General features: G+C 44.8%; 1 protein-coding gene and 1 non-coding gene across 2 annotated transcripts in view; both read left to right on the top strand.

Moving 5' to 3' along the window:
* The window catches only part of LOC119390012 (uncharacterized), a 72,222-nt gene extending 66,384 nt beyond the window's left edge, over window positions 1-5,838 (top strand). Inside the window, exon 3 of the transcript XR_007415757.1 lies at window positions 5,805-5,838. This is a non-coding gene — a transcript (uncharacterized LOC119390012). The remainder of the gene's footprint in view (window positions 1-5,804) is intronic.
* LOC119388774 (mite group 2 allergen-like Ixo r 2) overlaps window positions 1-13,580 on the top strand; it is a 160,787-nt gene that overhangs the window by 137,174 nt on the left and 10,033 nt on the right. The gene's annotated exons all lie outside the window — the stretch shown is intronic.

Here is a 13,580-nt window from a genome sequence, read left to right as displayed (position 1 = left end):
CGTGTGCCGCCGAGTAAATGTTCTATTGCATGATTTGCCTAACAGCCCTTCAATTGTGTTTTTTTTTTAAATCCACGGGTACAGGTGTTTTTTCTGCTTTGCAATGAATGAAACTGAACTCCACCATGACAATGAGCAGTCGAGCAGCTGTAGCTGACACTGGTTGTGGCTTAGGGTTAACTGGTAGATCGTTTAGAGAGGCTACAAACGCTCGATCATTTTCTACTGTTCCGTTTGGCTCGTGAATGTGCGCCAGTACTCACCGCCTAAAAGGATGTCACGCATTCTGCACAATGAAAAAATAAATAATGTGATGCTATAAAGGATTAAAATGGTACAAAATAAGAAAATATTCTTGGAGAAACTAGAATATTGTGGCGAACTAAAAAAAGAAAACATTGTGGTGTATATCTTATGGTTGAAACACTAACTTCTTTCATTGTTTTCTTCTTTGATTTACATGCTATATTTACAATATTTCATTGTTTCTTCTTTGATTTACATGCTATTACGGTGCTTACAAAGGTCATAGGAGACTACAACAGATGAGCCAGAAAAAGTGATACTGACTGCTGTCAAAAAGCAGTGGACTTGCCAAAACAAACGACCGATACGATCTGTGACGCTCAGGTAAGAAACTATGTTATTTTGCTTGGCTTCAAGTACTAGAAAAATACAGTTTTTAGTATTGAACTATCTCGTAATGTCTTTAATCGTGCTGTCCATAATGTGGCCCTTTTGTCGTTAGTAGTATGATGTGAAAACTGCATAAAATTGAACTTCTGCACAGTCGGGAACAAAGTGCCCCGGTATAGGAGTTTGTCCCGATGTAATCACGTTTTCTTTTTTTTTTTCATTTGTGACTCGAGCGAAGTTTCGTTTGTTTCGTACCTGCCCAGTCCTACCCTTTCTGCATTTAAAAGGGAAGAAATGTTTATGTTTGTTTCTAGTCAGTCTATAAAAAAATGCCTTTGGAGAACCCATAAAATAAATTATGAAGGTTGTGTGAATGTTCATTATTTCGAATACCGATAAGAAAGTCCTTGCTGCTAGTTTGCATTCGATTCGAAATTTAATATTGTAATTCTTGGGGTTTTACGTCCCAAAACCACGATATGATTATGAGGGACGCCGTAGTGGAGGGCTCGGGAAATTTCGACCACCTGGGCTTTCTTTTAACGGGCACCTAAATGTAAGTAAACGGGCCTCTAGCATTTCGCCTCCAACGAAATGCGGCCGCCGAGGCAGGATTTGATCCCGCGACCTTCGGGTCAGCAGTTGAGCACCATAACCACTACATCACCACGGCGGATCCGATTCGAGAATTGGCTGTTTGAAAACGGACTGTTTGAAAAAACCTCCAATTGGATGCTAATGCAAGTGTGGAGTCGTGTCGGTTCCTACACAAACAATACATAGCAGAATGATTAAAGGATGTTAGCATCGACCCTACAAGTGTAGGTCAATCACGACTATTCAAATTCTCACAGATGGCAGTTTCAAGCAACAATTTCATCGACTAGTCCACGGGACAACACGACTTCGGTGTCACATAGTGAATACAGCATGGACAACCGACTTCTTTCGAAGCGAATGATTCAGGGACTGTGGAAGGTTGCTCAAGCAGTGTACTACATGCAACGAGAGTGCCCTCGACATTTTTAACTGATTGGCTTCGCACTCAAGCTGCAGCACAACTCGACAAACGTTTGTTCGTCGTGACATGTGGCGCGTGAGACGTATTTATGAGCGTCCCACATATATACATCACCATCACAAAGCGAAACACGAGAGTAAAAAAAATTAATCTGAAGAGTCTAAAGGCGCAACAAGTTTAAAGCGTGACGTAGCATCCACTCTGCAGCCGGAATCTGATGATTAACTTGTCGGAAGTGTGTGTTTTGCTAAGGGACCGGGAAAAGGCCACTGTCACAAGTGCAACTGAAATAGTAAATGGAACGGCGCGCTTAGGTATTTGCGGAATTGTTCGTGCTTGAGTATATGGTAATAGTGTACATTTTTCTGAAGTCCATCACTGTTACCTACTCACTTGCTCTATTTCTCTTCAATAATTCTTTTAACTTTTACCATACGCTGAGAAGCAAACGTGAGACCACTTGTCCTAGCCGTATCTGCACAATTTTCTCACATTGCAAGTTTATTTATTTATTTATTTATTTATTTATTTATTTATTTATTTATTTATTTATTTATTTATTTATTTATTTATATTAATAAAGAGACCACAGTGAACCGAGGACTAGAGCATACACCGCGAACTCAATCATTGGATCTAAATCCAATGGCCAATTTGTCTGGCAAACTTCTGTTTCACGTTGCAATGTTGAATGCCACGCAGCAGCGACGTGGTAAATCTAAGACAAAATGAAAGCTACGGCGTTTGCATAATTGTTCGCAAGGCTCATATTAGCGATATCGTGTGGCCCTTCCAGCCGTCATCACTGCAGTGCTTTTAACGTCACGCCTGCTGATGTAACTTCCCGACTGATGTAGCATGCCGGAAGTTCTCAATATTCGCATTTTTTCCCATTCAGGCTCGCACACCACTCATCATGATTCGCTTCATTGCTGTCTCTCTTCTCTTCGGCTTGGCCATCGCGCAACTTAGAAACGTCATGTATCGGGACTGTGGTAAGTAGTACGAGTTAAACAGAAGGTTTCTATCCCTTTCATGTCCTCTGCAATCAGCGTACCGAGTGCACGCAGTTGCTACGCTGTGACGCCGCAACGGAGTGACCTTGGTCTAGTTTGGGTCGACATTTGATACGCAAGGTTTTGCACGTGTCATATGCGAACGCCGATCACATGCCTCACGCGCCGGCGCTGCAGTTGACGTATACTTCATACTGCAGCTGGGAATGCCTCAATGTGAAGAATGCGGTATCACATGGCAGAGCTTATCAGCTAATAGTTATTAACGTGACATTACGGGTCAAAGCTGTCCAGCCTGATCCGGCATGCGACGGGAAATCACTGTCATTATCAGTTGAAGCACGAGTCCACTTTTGCGCCAGTGAACGCGGGTGACTAAATGCTCCGTCTCAATTCCCACATGCTCGCCATCAAAGTGAACCTCCTTGCTTCACATAGCCCCAAATGAGCGCTATTTCGACAATGAACCGGGGCCCTGCTGATGCTCTCGAGCCTTTTCAAATTTACAAATGTAATGTTCAGTTTTCTGTACCTCTCGGTACACCAAATTTTCACCCCAAAATTTTTGTAGCCCGCTTGGGAGAACGATCTAATGCTTTCCCAAGCTAAGCGCTAAGCCTGTCGCTCAGTCACTTAAGCCACGACCGCGCTGACAAACGGTGGCAACTAAATTTTCTAATGACTCAGGGCTCGCCCGCTGTACACATTGTATCGCAACATATGTATAGTAGCCTCCAATACCGAGTGTTCTAACCTCGCCGCTTTACAGGGGCGGCGCAGAGGGAGGGCGCGGGGCCTCCCCCCTCACCGAAGTTTCGTATGCCCCAATTCGCCCCCAAAGAGCAAACATATATAGTCAAAACACAACGCGCAAGTTCCCCGCCTCCCTGCCCCCTCCCTAAGGAACTCACTTGTCTTGGGTCCCAACAGTTAAAAAGTCCTGGTGCCACCCCTGTTGCTATAGCAACGAGGTCAGATCACTCAGTGTTTCTTTGACGTGTTCAGCCAGCAGTTACTCGACCCATGTCACTCAACCACCGCTTACGCCTTTGGCATGGCCGTTTCATCCTCTTCTTATCGCTTTCTCCTACCTTCCACTCCTCCACCTACCAAGATTTTGCTCCATGCTCTCTTATATTGGTTGCAGAAATTAGCTTCTTTCCTCACCTGAAAGCACTACAACTCTCTGCCTCTGCATTTGCCCATTGTTCCGCAAAGACAAGGCCTGTCAACAACTCATGAGCGTTCCTAAACAAGCATGTCTTACTATAGGTATATTCTATAGGTATAATCGGGGATGGTAGATCACGTGAAAGGAACGGCACACTTCAGCTGCATACTTGAAAAGGTGCGAAAATACTATGTACCTCAAAAGAAAGGCGGGAAACAGGACGACGTGCTAACAACTGACATTTTGGTAGGGTTATCAGGGATAAGCGCGTTACAAATGTGTGTTTTCTGAATAAAAAAAAAATAAAATGGCAATGTCTCTCTTTCTTAGAGTCAGTGGTGAATATTTTATGACTCGTAATATTCATGAACGGGGAGAGGAAGGTGGTACCAAAAAGGGCGCTCGCCTCTCTTTCAGGATCCCATGCCAAAATTACTTCGGTACAGATGGAGCCATGCGACTCCAATCCTTGTGTCATCAAGCGGGGATCGAAAGTGAAGCTTCACTTTACGTTGATTTCAGGTGGGCCCCTTCATTCGTATTCCTTTATTTGAATGTTCACCTTGCGTCGAAAAGCTTTCGGGGCGCGTAAATTGCATTTTAGACTCATGTGCACGTATGGTATACATTTTGCGTAATTAAGTGAAATTCAGCAATGACCTATGATGTGACCCATAGGTCCACGACTCCACGTACGGTAGTGAGGTGTGTGTGTGTGTGTGTGTGTGTGTGTGTGTGTGTGTGTGTGTGTGTGTGTGTGTGTGTGTGTGTGTGTGTGTGTGTGTGTGTGTGTGTGTGTGTGTGTGTGTGTGTGTGTGTAATTGTTTTTTTCCTTATTATTTATTTTCTCTCTCTCTCGCTTCCAACCCCCTATTCCCCAACCCCAGTGCAGGGTAGCATACCGGATACAAATTTCTGGTTAACCTCCCTGCCTTCCTATGCTCTTTCTCTCTCTCTCTCTTCGGCCTATGCAGTATGATAAGCGCAGTTTGGGAAAAGCTCCACAAGGATAAGAGGAAGGAAAGGAGACTTCGATATTACCGTATTGGCCTACGCTGGGATAAAGGAGTATATTGAAATGAAGGTTACAGAAATACACTGGACAAAAAAGAATCGAGGACAGGACAAGCAGAGGCAAAGAGCGCTGTGTACGTAGAAGTGTGGCTTGCGAGTTTTACAAGGTGCGTTACTGGTACGCGGCACTCTTTGCCTCTGCCTGTCCTATTCTTATATATGCTGCAAAAACCTTCAAAATGGATCCTGCGTGCTTCAACACTTACAAAAAAACATCAGAAATTGGTAGACAGGTGCACTTGCAGTTTCTTGCACTTGCATTCCTAGTTGCACTTCAGTCTCGTCGTTATCATTGCTGTTGTTATTAGCGGCACGAGCACCGAGTGACACTCCTCTTTCTCTTCCAACCACTTCCGGTCGAGCACTTCCGGTTTTACGAATAATCAGAGAAAGTCTTTTAAAAATGAAACTGATGCGAAATCGATGGTTCTGGCTCAAGTTAAGAGTAATATTGGATACATGTGATATCGGAGCGCAATTTTACTTAAGATCAAGGCGAATTGACTGTCAGGATAATGAATGAAAATCACATGAAAGAGTTCATTGAAAGATCAGACGGTTTTCTTGTGAGCAGCTGGGGTCGTTGCGGCACCTGGTGGAGAAGATCTCAACCACACGCTTCTTTCTGCGTGGCCTCTGAGATCCGCTTCGGCAGTGTAACACGAAACTCAAAGATAACCCGAGGAATACCCCAGGGCACACGAACGCCGACGCGCGATTGCCACTGCCAGACAACTAAGTCAAGGATAAGGGTCGCCTCCAATTTTTGTTGTCGTCGCCGTCGTCTTCGTTGTCGTTTAGAAACGCATTTATTTGCAAGTGTTCCGCTCCGGACTTCAAATAAATGTCAACATCACCATACTCTACCTCACGGTGCTATCTGCAGACCAAGACAGTGAGACCGTTACGCTGGAAGCCAGTGTCAGGATCATGTTTGGCTTCGTTGTACCCATCTTCGGTGTGGAGAACGACCTGTGCAAGAGCGGCGTCGTCCAGTGCCCCATCGTCAAGGGAAATACGTACACTGGTGTACTGGAATTCGATGTGCCCTATTACACGCCTCCCGTAAGTTGATGGCTCTTTACCTACCTACCTACCTACCTACCTACCCCCCCACACATACATACATACATACATACATACATACATACATACATACATACATACATACATACATACATACATACATACATACATACATACATACATACATACATACATACATACATACATACATACATACATACATGTAGTATGTATGTAGGTAGGTAGGCAGTATGTATGTATCTATTCGACAAACATGTATGTAGTCAGAAAGGTACACCATTGTAATGACAGATCTCTTTCACGCCACTTAAGGTTTTAAGTTTCTCTTTACTTGCAGCAGCTACAGAAAGGATGTTGCGAATACAGTTAAAAAACACCCTGTCCCTTATGTTCAGAGGAAACGGCAGCGTGAAAATGCCGCAGCCGTAACTTCCTTGTCGCATTATAGAAGTGTTTCCATCCTGACCGAAACAGTGTTATCACGCAGCAGAGAAATTACATGCTGTAATTTCACAGAACGGCGATACTTAAACGTCGGCGCCCCTAACCGCGTTTACCGTGAAGCCTGACCTTAGCATTATCGTCGACGTCTTTAGGAGAGATATAGCTGACCAATTCGCGAAAAGAAAAAAAAAAAAGCTGCAAGATTGTCACGCACGATAGAAGCGATAGTGTATCCGTCATGACGATAATCTCTTACGTACATAGTCTCCACTATCACACCTGCCTGTTTCTGCGCGAAAGATAGACACGGTTATCTCAGGAGGTTCTTAAGCAATACAATATCCGGCAAAATATACTAACGAGAATTTCGGCGCAGTGGCAGAGCTTTTCGTGGTAATTTTAGAGGGATATTAAGCGACTTTCGTTCCTTCAGCGATGACACCCGAAAAGTCAAACATGCCTTGCATTAAAAAAAAAATTCCAGTATAAATTATCGAGGTGTCTTATGTGTATTTTTTTTATCGAACTGCGTTTGTGAATATCTTGTCAATGGTATTCTGGTATTATACCCATACAGAATGAGTCTAGGCTAAGACAGAATGCCTCTTCTTTTCTCTGCTCTTCTTCTGCTTCTTGTGAGGTTAAGAGAAACTGGGAATTCAAAATAAAACATAAAATAAATCAAAATTCTAAACGAGCAAGTGGTCGGACTACCCAGTCTAACTTATGCTTGCAATAACAATCAACGTGGTGGCAATGATCTGGATATGAAGTTATATAAAGATTCTGTTTGGACACACTTTTTTCGTTACAAATAAAAGGAAAGAATAAAGAGCAAACCAACACGGTGATCTTCTTGCTTCATCTATAAAATAGCACGCAGCTAAGCAGACATCCCGGTAGCTATAACCTAATGTAGTGGCGCCAAATTATAAAATTACTGTAACGCTTATTTGCTAATCTTATCTTCTGAAGTGGAGCTCTCGTGATTGAATGAATAAAGTTCTTCTTTTTCTTCAAATTGACTCATCAACAAACATTTATTTTGCATGAACAGGCACCTTTATCTTATGCTTCCTCATGCGCAGATGGAAAGCCAAGTCCTGCTCAAGATTTTGGGCGACAAAGGCGTCAGCATTTGCACGATTACCGACGTGATCTTCGATTAGGGATACAAGCCGAAAATATTCAGCCCAATATGTATATTTCGTCGGACGCGCCAACGCTTTTCACACGCTGCTATATACAGCAAAGAAAAATGTGTTCCCGCCCGCGTTCTTTCTGTTTACGTCATCGTTTTAATAAACTTCATTCACAAACAGCATACGAGCTTCACTACAAAGTACTTATGCTTCCTCATGCGCAGATGGAAAGCCAAGTCCTGCTCAAGATTTTGGGCGACAAAGGCGTCAGCATTTGCACGATTACCGACGTGATCTTCGATTAGGGATACAAGCCGAAAATATTCAGCCCAATATGTATATTTCGTCGGACGCGCCAACGCTTTTCACACGCTGCTATATACAGCAAAGAAAAATGTGTTCCCGCCCGTGTTCTTTCTGTTTACGTGATCGTTTTAATAAACTTCATTCACAAACAGCATACGAGCTTCACTACAAAGTACTCTATTACAAAGCGACAAATCACTGTTATCCATCGGTTGTCCTAATATTTGCCCCGCGTAGGCAAACACAGTTCGGTGTGTGCGTGCTGGGCAATTTTCGCAAGGTAACTTTAAAAAAAAAATATTTATGAAAGGATTATATTTGTGACGCATATCCGACAGAATCACTGACACGCAGGCGAAGATCCTGTTATATACAGTTGAATTGAGGAGTTCCGACCATGATGTCCTCGGTATCAGTGGGTACGTAATGATATACAGGAACTTAACGAAGACGAAGTAATACATTGGAGTTCGTCGTAAATTTTTGAAAGTTTGATCAGTAACCATTACTTAGTAAATCGCACCTTTCACATGGCAGCCGCAAATCAGTACTAGTGCTTAAATTAGTGCGCAAACAACACATGACAAAATCGCTGCTTTAGAAATTCTCCACACCGTGTGAATGAATGACATGAGCATTTCTATCCGATCTGAGAACATGTTATTGTTTACTTGCTGTTGCACTGAGAATACACCAAGTATGGTATGCCTGATATGGTTGAGCTTACACACCAGATGGGTCGTGCATTTGTCATAAGTTTTGTTCCACGTTCAAACCGCGTTGTGAGCGAAGTATACGCAGGCTTCGAGCAAAAATTAAATTTCGCTCATTCACTCACTTGCGGTGCATCAGTGCTAATAAGATTTGGAATGAAGTAAAGACCAGACACATGCGTGGCTCGACTTCAGCCTTCGTATAGCAATTCTCATTTTAAACAGTTCTAGAATTACTCGCCTTATTGCAATACTGTAAAGATGATGAAGTACACCAGTGCAGAGGCAGCATTGAGAGTGCAGCAGAGGCTAGAGCTAGCGAACTATGATCGGTGCATTGTACGACCAGCCACCTTTGTCGATGGTGCGCACCGATGATGCGATGCGCGCGATTGGCCTCGAGATTGAACAGAGTCGGTACCTAGCGGCGAGCGGACGAAACCCCGTAGTGTGGATGGCTCCTTGCGTCGTCTGCTAGCCACACACTGTTCGTGTGTGTGCGAACGTCACGTGCGTCCTCAGAGGTCAGCTTATTCCGTTGTGTTAGTACAGTATGAAATACTTGTACGTATGTCTACATACGTATGACTACAAGAATTTCGCCTTCCGAGGCTTGTATGCACTCTAATAAGTGAGTGCATGCACGTGTCGGCTTGGCGCTAGGTTTAACCATCGTATCATCCATTCGTCAAAAGCAATGGAACGTGGGTGCCACATTGTCGTTCAAGCACACCACATGGTGCATTTGGCGTCGTCCTAATCGAAAGAAGTACTAAATGTCGAGGTGTGAATGCAGAATATCGTGAAGTGCTGGCGATTACGAAATCCTTGTGATGCCGCAAAGCATGAACTAGTGTCTGCAAAGGCCCGTTGGCGGTAAAAAAGACCTCAAGACACGCACTTCTATAGCGGTACACGTATTCATGCAAACAGAAAATTGGAGCTCGGAAAGTTCTACTTGAGCTAATTACGCAGAAGTACAGCTGTTGTCTTTTTTTTGTAGCCGCTGGAGAAAAAAGTAAATGCTTAATTGGCTCACTCGCGCAGCACCATTCATATAGTAGTGTATGGTATGCAGAACACAAGCTGAATACGTACAAATCACACAAGAAAAAATATCGAGCAAAGTGCAAGACACGACTGTCACTGAAGGCCAGCACACCATTGATTGGCAGATTGCGCTTCTTTCACACATAATAGGAACGTTAGGCTGGCTTCATGCATTAATATGGCAATGGAGGGCGTATATGTGACAATTAGGCTGCAGTCAACGCGCTTTGTTCGCCGACAATCGGCTCAGGCAGCTCGCAGCGAAACGCCGCTGCGTACGTTTGGATGCGTGCCGCCGACGGCGTATCCACACAAATGCAGAAACGGTGCTGCCACCTGTAGCCCGATCTCGCGGCGAATAGTAAAATAACCACGCTACAAACGAATTGCGCATGCGCGGAACTTTGTGTTGGTATAGGTGTACGCGTCGATGATAGCACCGTGCGGCAAGCGTTCCCTCGTTCCAGGTAAGCGTCCTCACGATTTCACGCAGTAGATCCGTAGATCCGAATATGCCATGTTTCGTAGGGTATCCTCTCTAACGCTAGATGGTATGTTGACGTAGATTCGACAAGTAAAGGGCCCTTAACCCCACTGGTGCCTAGATAGCGCGCTCGTTCCGTTAAATGGCGACGTTTCGCTGACATTGCATCGACTAACCACGCCATCCGAGCCACCTCGACACGATAAGCGTGCGACAGACTACGTAAACACGACCGAAATCTAGAGCTTGCAGTTGAAGTGATCTGCCATTATGATAAGATCGCTTTTTCCATACGCAGTTGTTGGTTTCTCTTGCCTCTTATCACGTGTAAAGCAAGAAGAAGCATTCGACCATTGCGGATGGACCCCTCGTCGCCAGTATCCATTTTATCAGCACGTTTGTTGCTTTTTTTTTGCATGTTTCTGTCTAGTCTGTATTTGTGCGCACGGGGTGCGACAGACACGTGTATTTAAGAAGACTATAGAGCGGATATTTTGCGATCGTTCTCGGGAAGACTGATTGGCCGGTTTCTCGCGAGGTCGTAAGCATGCCAAAGTGGCTTCCAGGCCACTGTGGCATCGACGGCAACGAACATGCCGATATTTCTGCAAAGAATGCTCATGAAGGTGGCGTGCAGGAAGCCATTCCATTATCACGAACCGATGCAGCAGCAAAGATTCGCTCGCTCACACGTGATCTAACGCATTCAATGTGGAATACGTCCGGTTTTCTGCATACCCGCCTTCACCGCCTGGATCCGTCACTTCAACTTCAAATTCCGTCCGGACTCTCCCGATCCGAAACAACAGTCCTCTGCCGCCTGTGGCTTGGAGTGTCTGTCACGAACAGCTTTGCTTACCGAATCGGAATGGCAGACAGTGCTGCCTGTGCTCACTGTGGCAGCGAGGAAATCATTGCGCACGTCCTGTGTCATTGTCCTCACTATTGCCCTCAAAGACAACAGCTCTCAGCAACGCTAGCGCGCCTCGACGACCAGCCGCTTTCTGAACAATCAATTTTGGAGTGCCGGAACGTTCTAGCTTCCAACCAGAAAGCGACGAAGGCGCTGCTGAAGTTTCTCCGCTCAACCGACCTTGCTAAACGACTATGATGCTCCCGTGCTTGAGTGTGTGTGCGCTTTTCTTTTTTGTTACTCTTTTTTCCTTCCTTACCTTTCTATCCCCCCTTACCCCTTCCCCAGTGCAGGGTAGCAAACCGAAAAACTTCTGGTTAACCTCCCTGCCTTTCACTCAACCTTTATCTCTCTCTCTCTCCTGTTATCTAAATTAATGTTGAGCTATAAAGATCACTTTTGCTTTTGTTTCACCAGCGATCATTGGCAACGATTCAAAGCTTTCATGAAAGTAGGACCTGATAGCAGAAAAATGTCATCGACGAAGAAACACAAAGTGAAAACCATTCGATAACATTAGAATGCATGCCTTTGCATGGGGGTGTCGAAGTATACTGTTTTAAGCACTGCCGTGGCTCTGTGGTAGAATACTTAATGACCAGGTAGAATGCCTGTGTTCAATTCTGGCTCAAACCATGCTCTTTTTTTTAAAGACGATAGTCTTTCTTGGGGAACTTAAACGCAGAAATTTTGGTCTGTCTTTCTGTCTGTCTGTCTTTCTGTTTGTCGGCACGTCCCTCGATTCAGCCACTCGGCCAAAGTTGAACCACTTGCCCAAGGGCCAGCCGTCTTGAACTGGCACGGCTGTTCATACTTGTGAACGTTGTCGATCAAAAAGTAAATGTCATGCATATCTGAGGTGCAACATCACTAGGTAAGTATTAGGTGGCGTGTTCCTTTAATAGAAAATGCATACATACGTAATTTTAAGGACCCTAGTTTCTTAAGCTGCGCTGAAAATGCATAAGAATGGAAGCTTGAGCGAGTTGGTATGCGTTCATCTTTGTTGAAACGGCGCTCACTAGACGACGACGAAGTAAAAGAAGGCATAGGACAGGCGCTGCCTGTCCTGTGCCTTCTTTTACTTCGTCGTCGTCTAGTGAGCGCTGTTTCAACAAAGCTGAAAATGCGACTGCGCTGAAATTTGCCTTCCTCCGTGCCCTTCGCACGAGCTCATGGTTGTGTTTCGGTTTCGGTTCTGTATTGCACTGTACGAATGCCATGGGTTGGTGTTGAAAAACTTTAGTTTTGAGAAGGCCAAAAAGGTGAAAAAAATATTTAAAAAATGAAAAAGCAGCGTTGTGGGCGGCCTTCAGGCTGCCGGTTGTGGGCGCCGCTCTGGCGTTCCTGTTTTACCCAGGCGACGTGTAAATAAAAGAGTGTGTGGAGAGTACTCGTTGAGTGCGGACGTTTCTCTGCTTCAGCGCTTCTCGCCAAACCGCGTTTTCGGGCTGGCTGGCGTCCCCGCCGGTCGCGTTGGTCACCGCCGGTCTTCGCCTGCTGCTGCGCCGGGACTACCAGCACGCAACACAGCACTCATGTTTCCCGACGTATTGCCAGATGGCGTCCATACCTCACACAGCGCCTCTTCTATCGTCTTTACACGACATTTGCAGCGAAGCACGCAGATACGCGGCCAATTTTTTTTCTCTCATTTGCGATAGACAGAAATCGGAAGCGGTGGACAGCATCGCCACCGAAATGGACCAAGTAAACCAAATCTCAAATCGGTCGTTCCTGCGAGGACACAACAGCCTACGCGGTAATAAACTCAGGGGCGTAGCCAGGGAGTGGCACACCGGCCCGTGCCCCCCCCCCTCGAAATTGTTTCCTCCCATGGCATAGCACAAAATGGCACTAAACCGCATCTGCCTGCCCGGTCCCCACTTCAGATCAAGAAGGTGCCCCCCCCCCCCGAAAAAAATTTCTGCCTACGCCCCTGAATAAACTTAATAGTTGCACTCACATTGGAAGGTGGGCTACATGATATAAAGCTGCGCATACACATAGCTAAAAAATTTCGAATGTCATTTCCCCATAAATACTTACGCACATTACAGGAAGAAACACCAGCCCATGCCTACAAAAATATGAACAAGAGCACGAACAAAACAAAAACAAGCCGAACCACGAAAAGCTGCCAATATGTGCACGTTTTAAATTTCTTTCAAAAGTTGAATAATAGCGCCACAGGGCGTGGAACACACGAATGCCATATTTCAATGGTCCTTGCATCAAATAAACAATACACATAGAGTTCCATAACATGTACGCAAGAAAGAAAAATCAAATAGCTAAGTTAATATCTATCTAAAAAATCACGCAAATCTGTCAAGGCACATCTCTGTTTACAAGAAAATGTATTGTTGCACTGTGTTGCTAGTCCAAGATTAGTTAACTCTGGAAGTAGTGGAGGCAACTGCTCCGTCCGAGCATCGCTGCGCCTATAGCACAAAGAGCGATACGACAGGTACATTTGATGACAGTCAAATAAATGCAAGAGAAGACACACGCGACTCTGTGTACAATAGCTAGGTACTATGCACAATGCTATGTACAATAC

This window comes from Rhipicephalus sanguineus, chromosome 4 (genome assembly GCF_013339695.2).
Source record: "Rhipicephalus sanguineus isolate Rsan-2018 chromosome 4, BIME_Rsan_1.4, whole genome shotgun sequence".
Classification (NCBI taxonomy): domain Eukaryota; kingdom Metazoa; phylum Arthropoda; class Arachnida; order Ixodida; family Ixodidae; genus Rhipicephalus; species Rhipicephalus sanguineus.
Note: the sequence above shows the minus strand (reverse complement) of the source record. Positions and strands in the feature narration are given on the sequence as shown.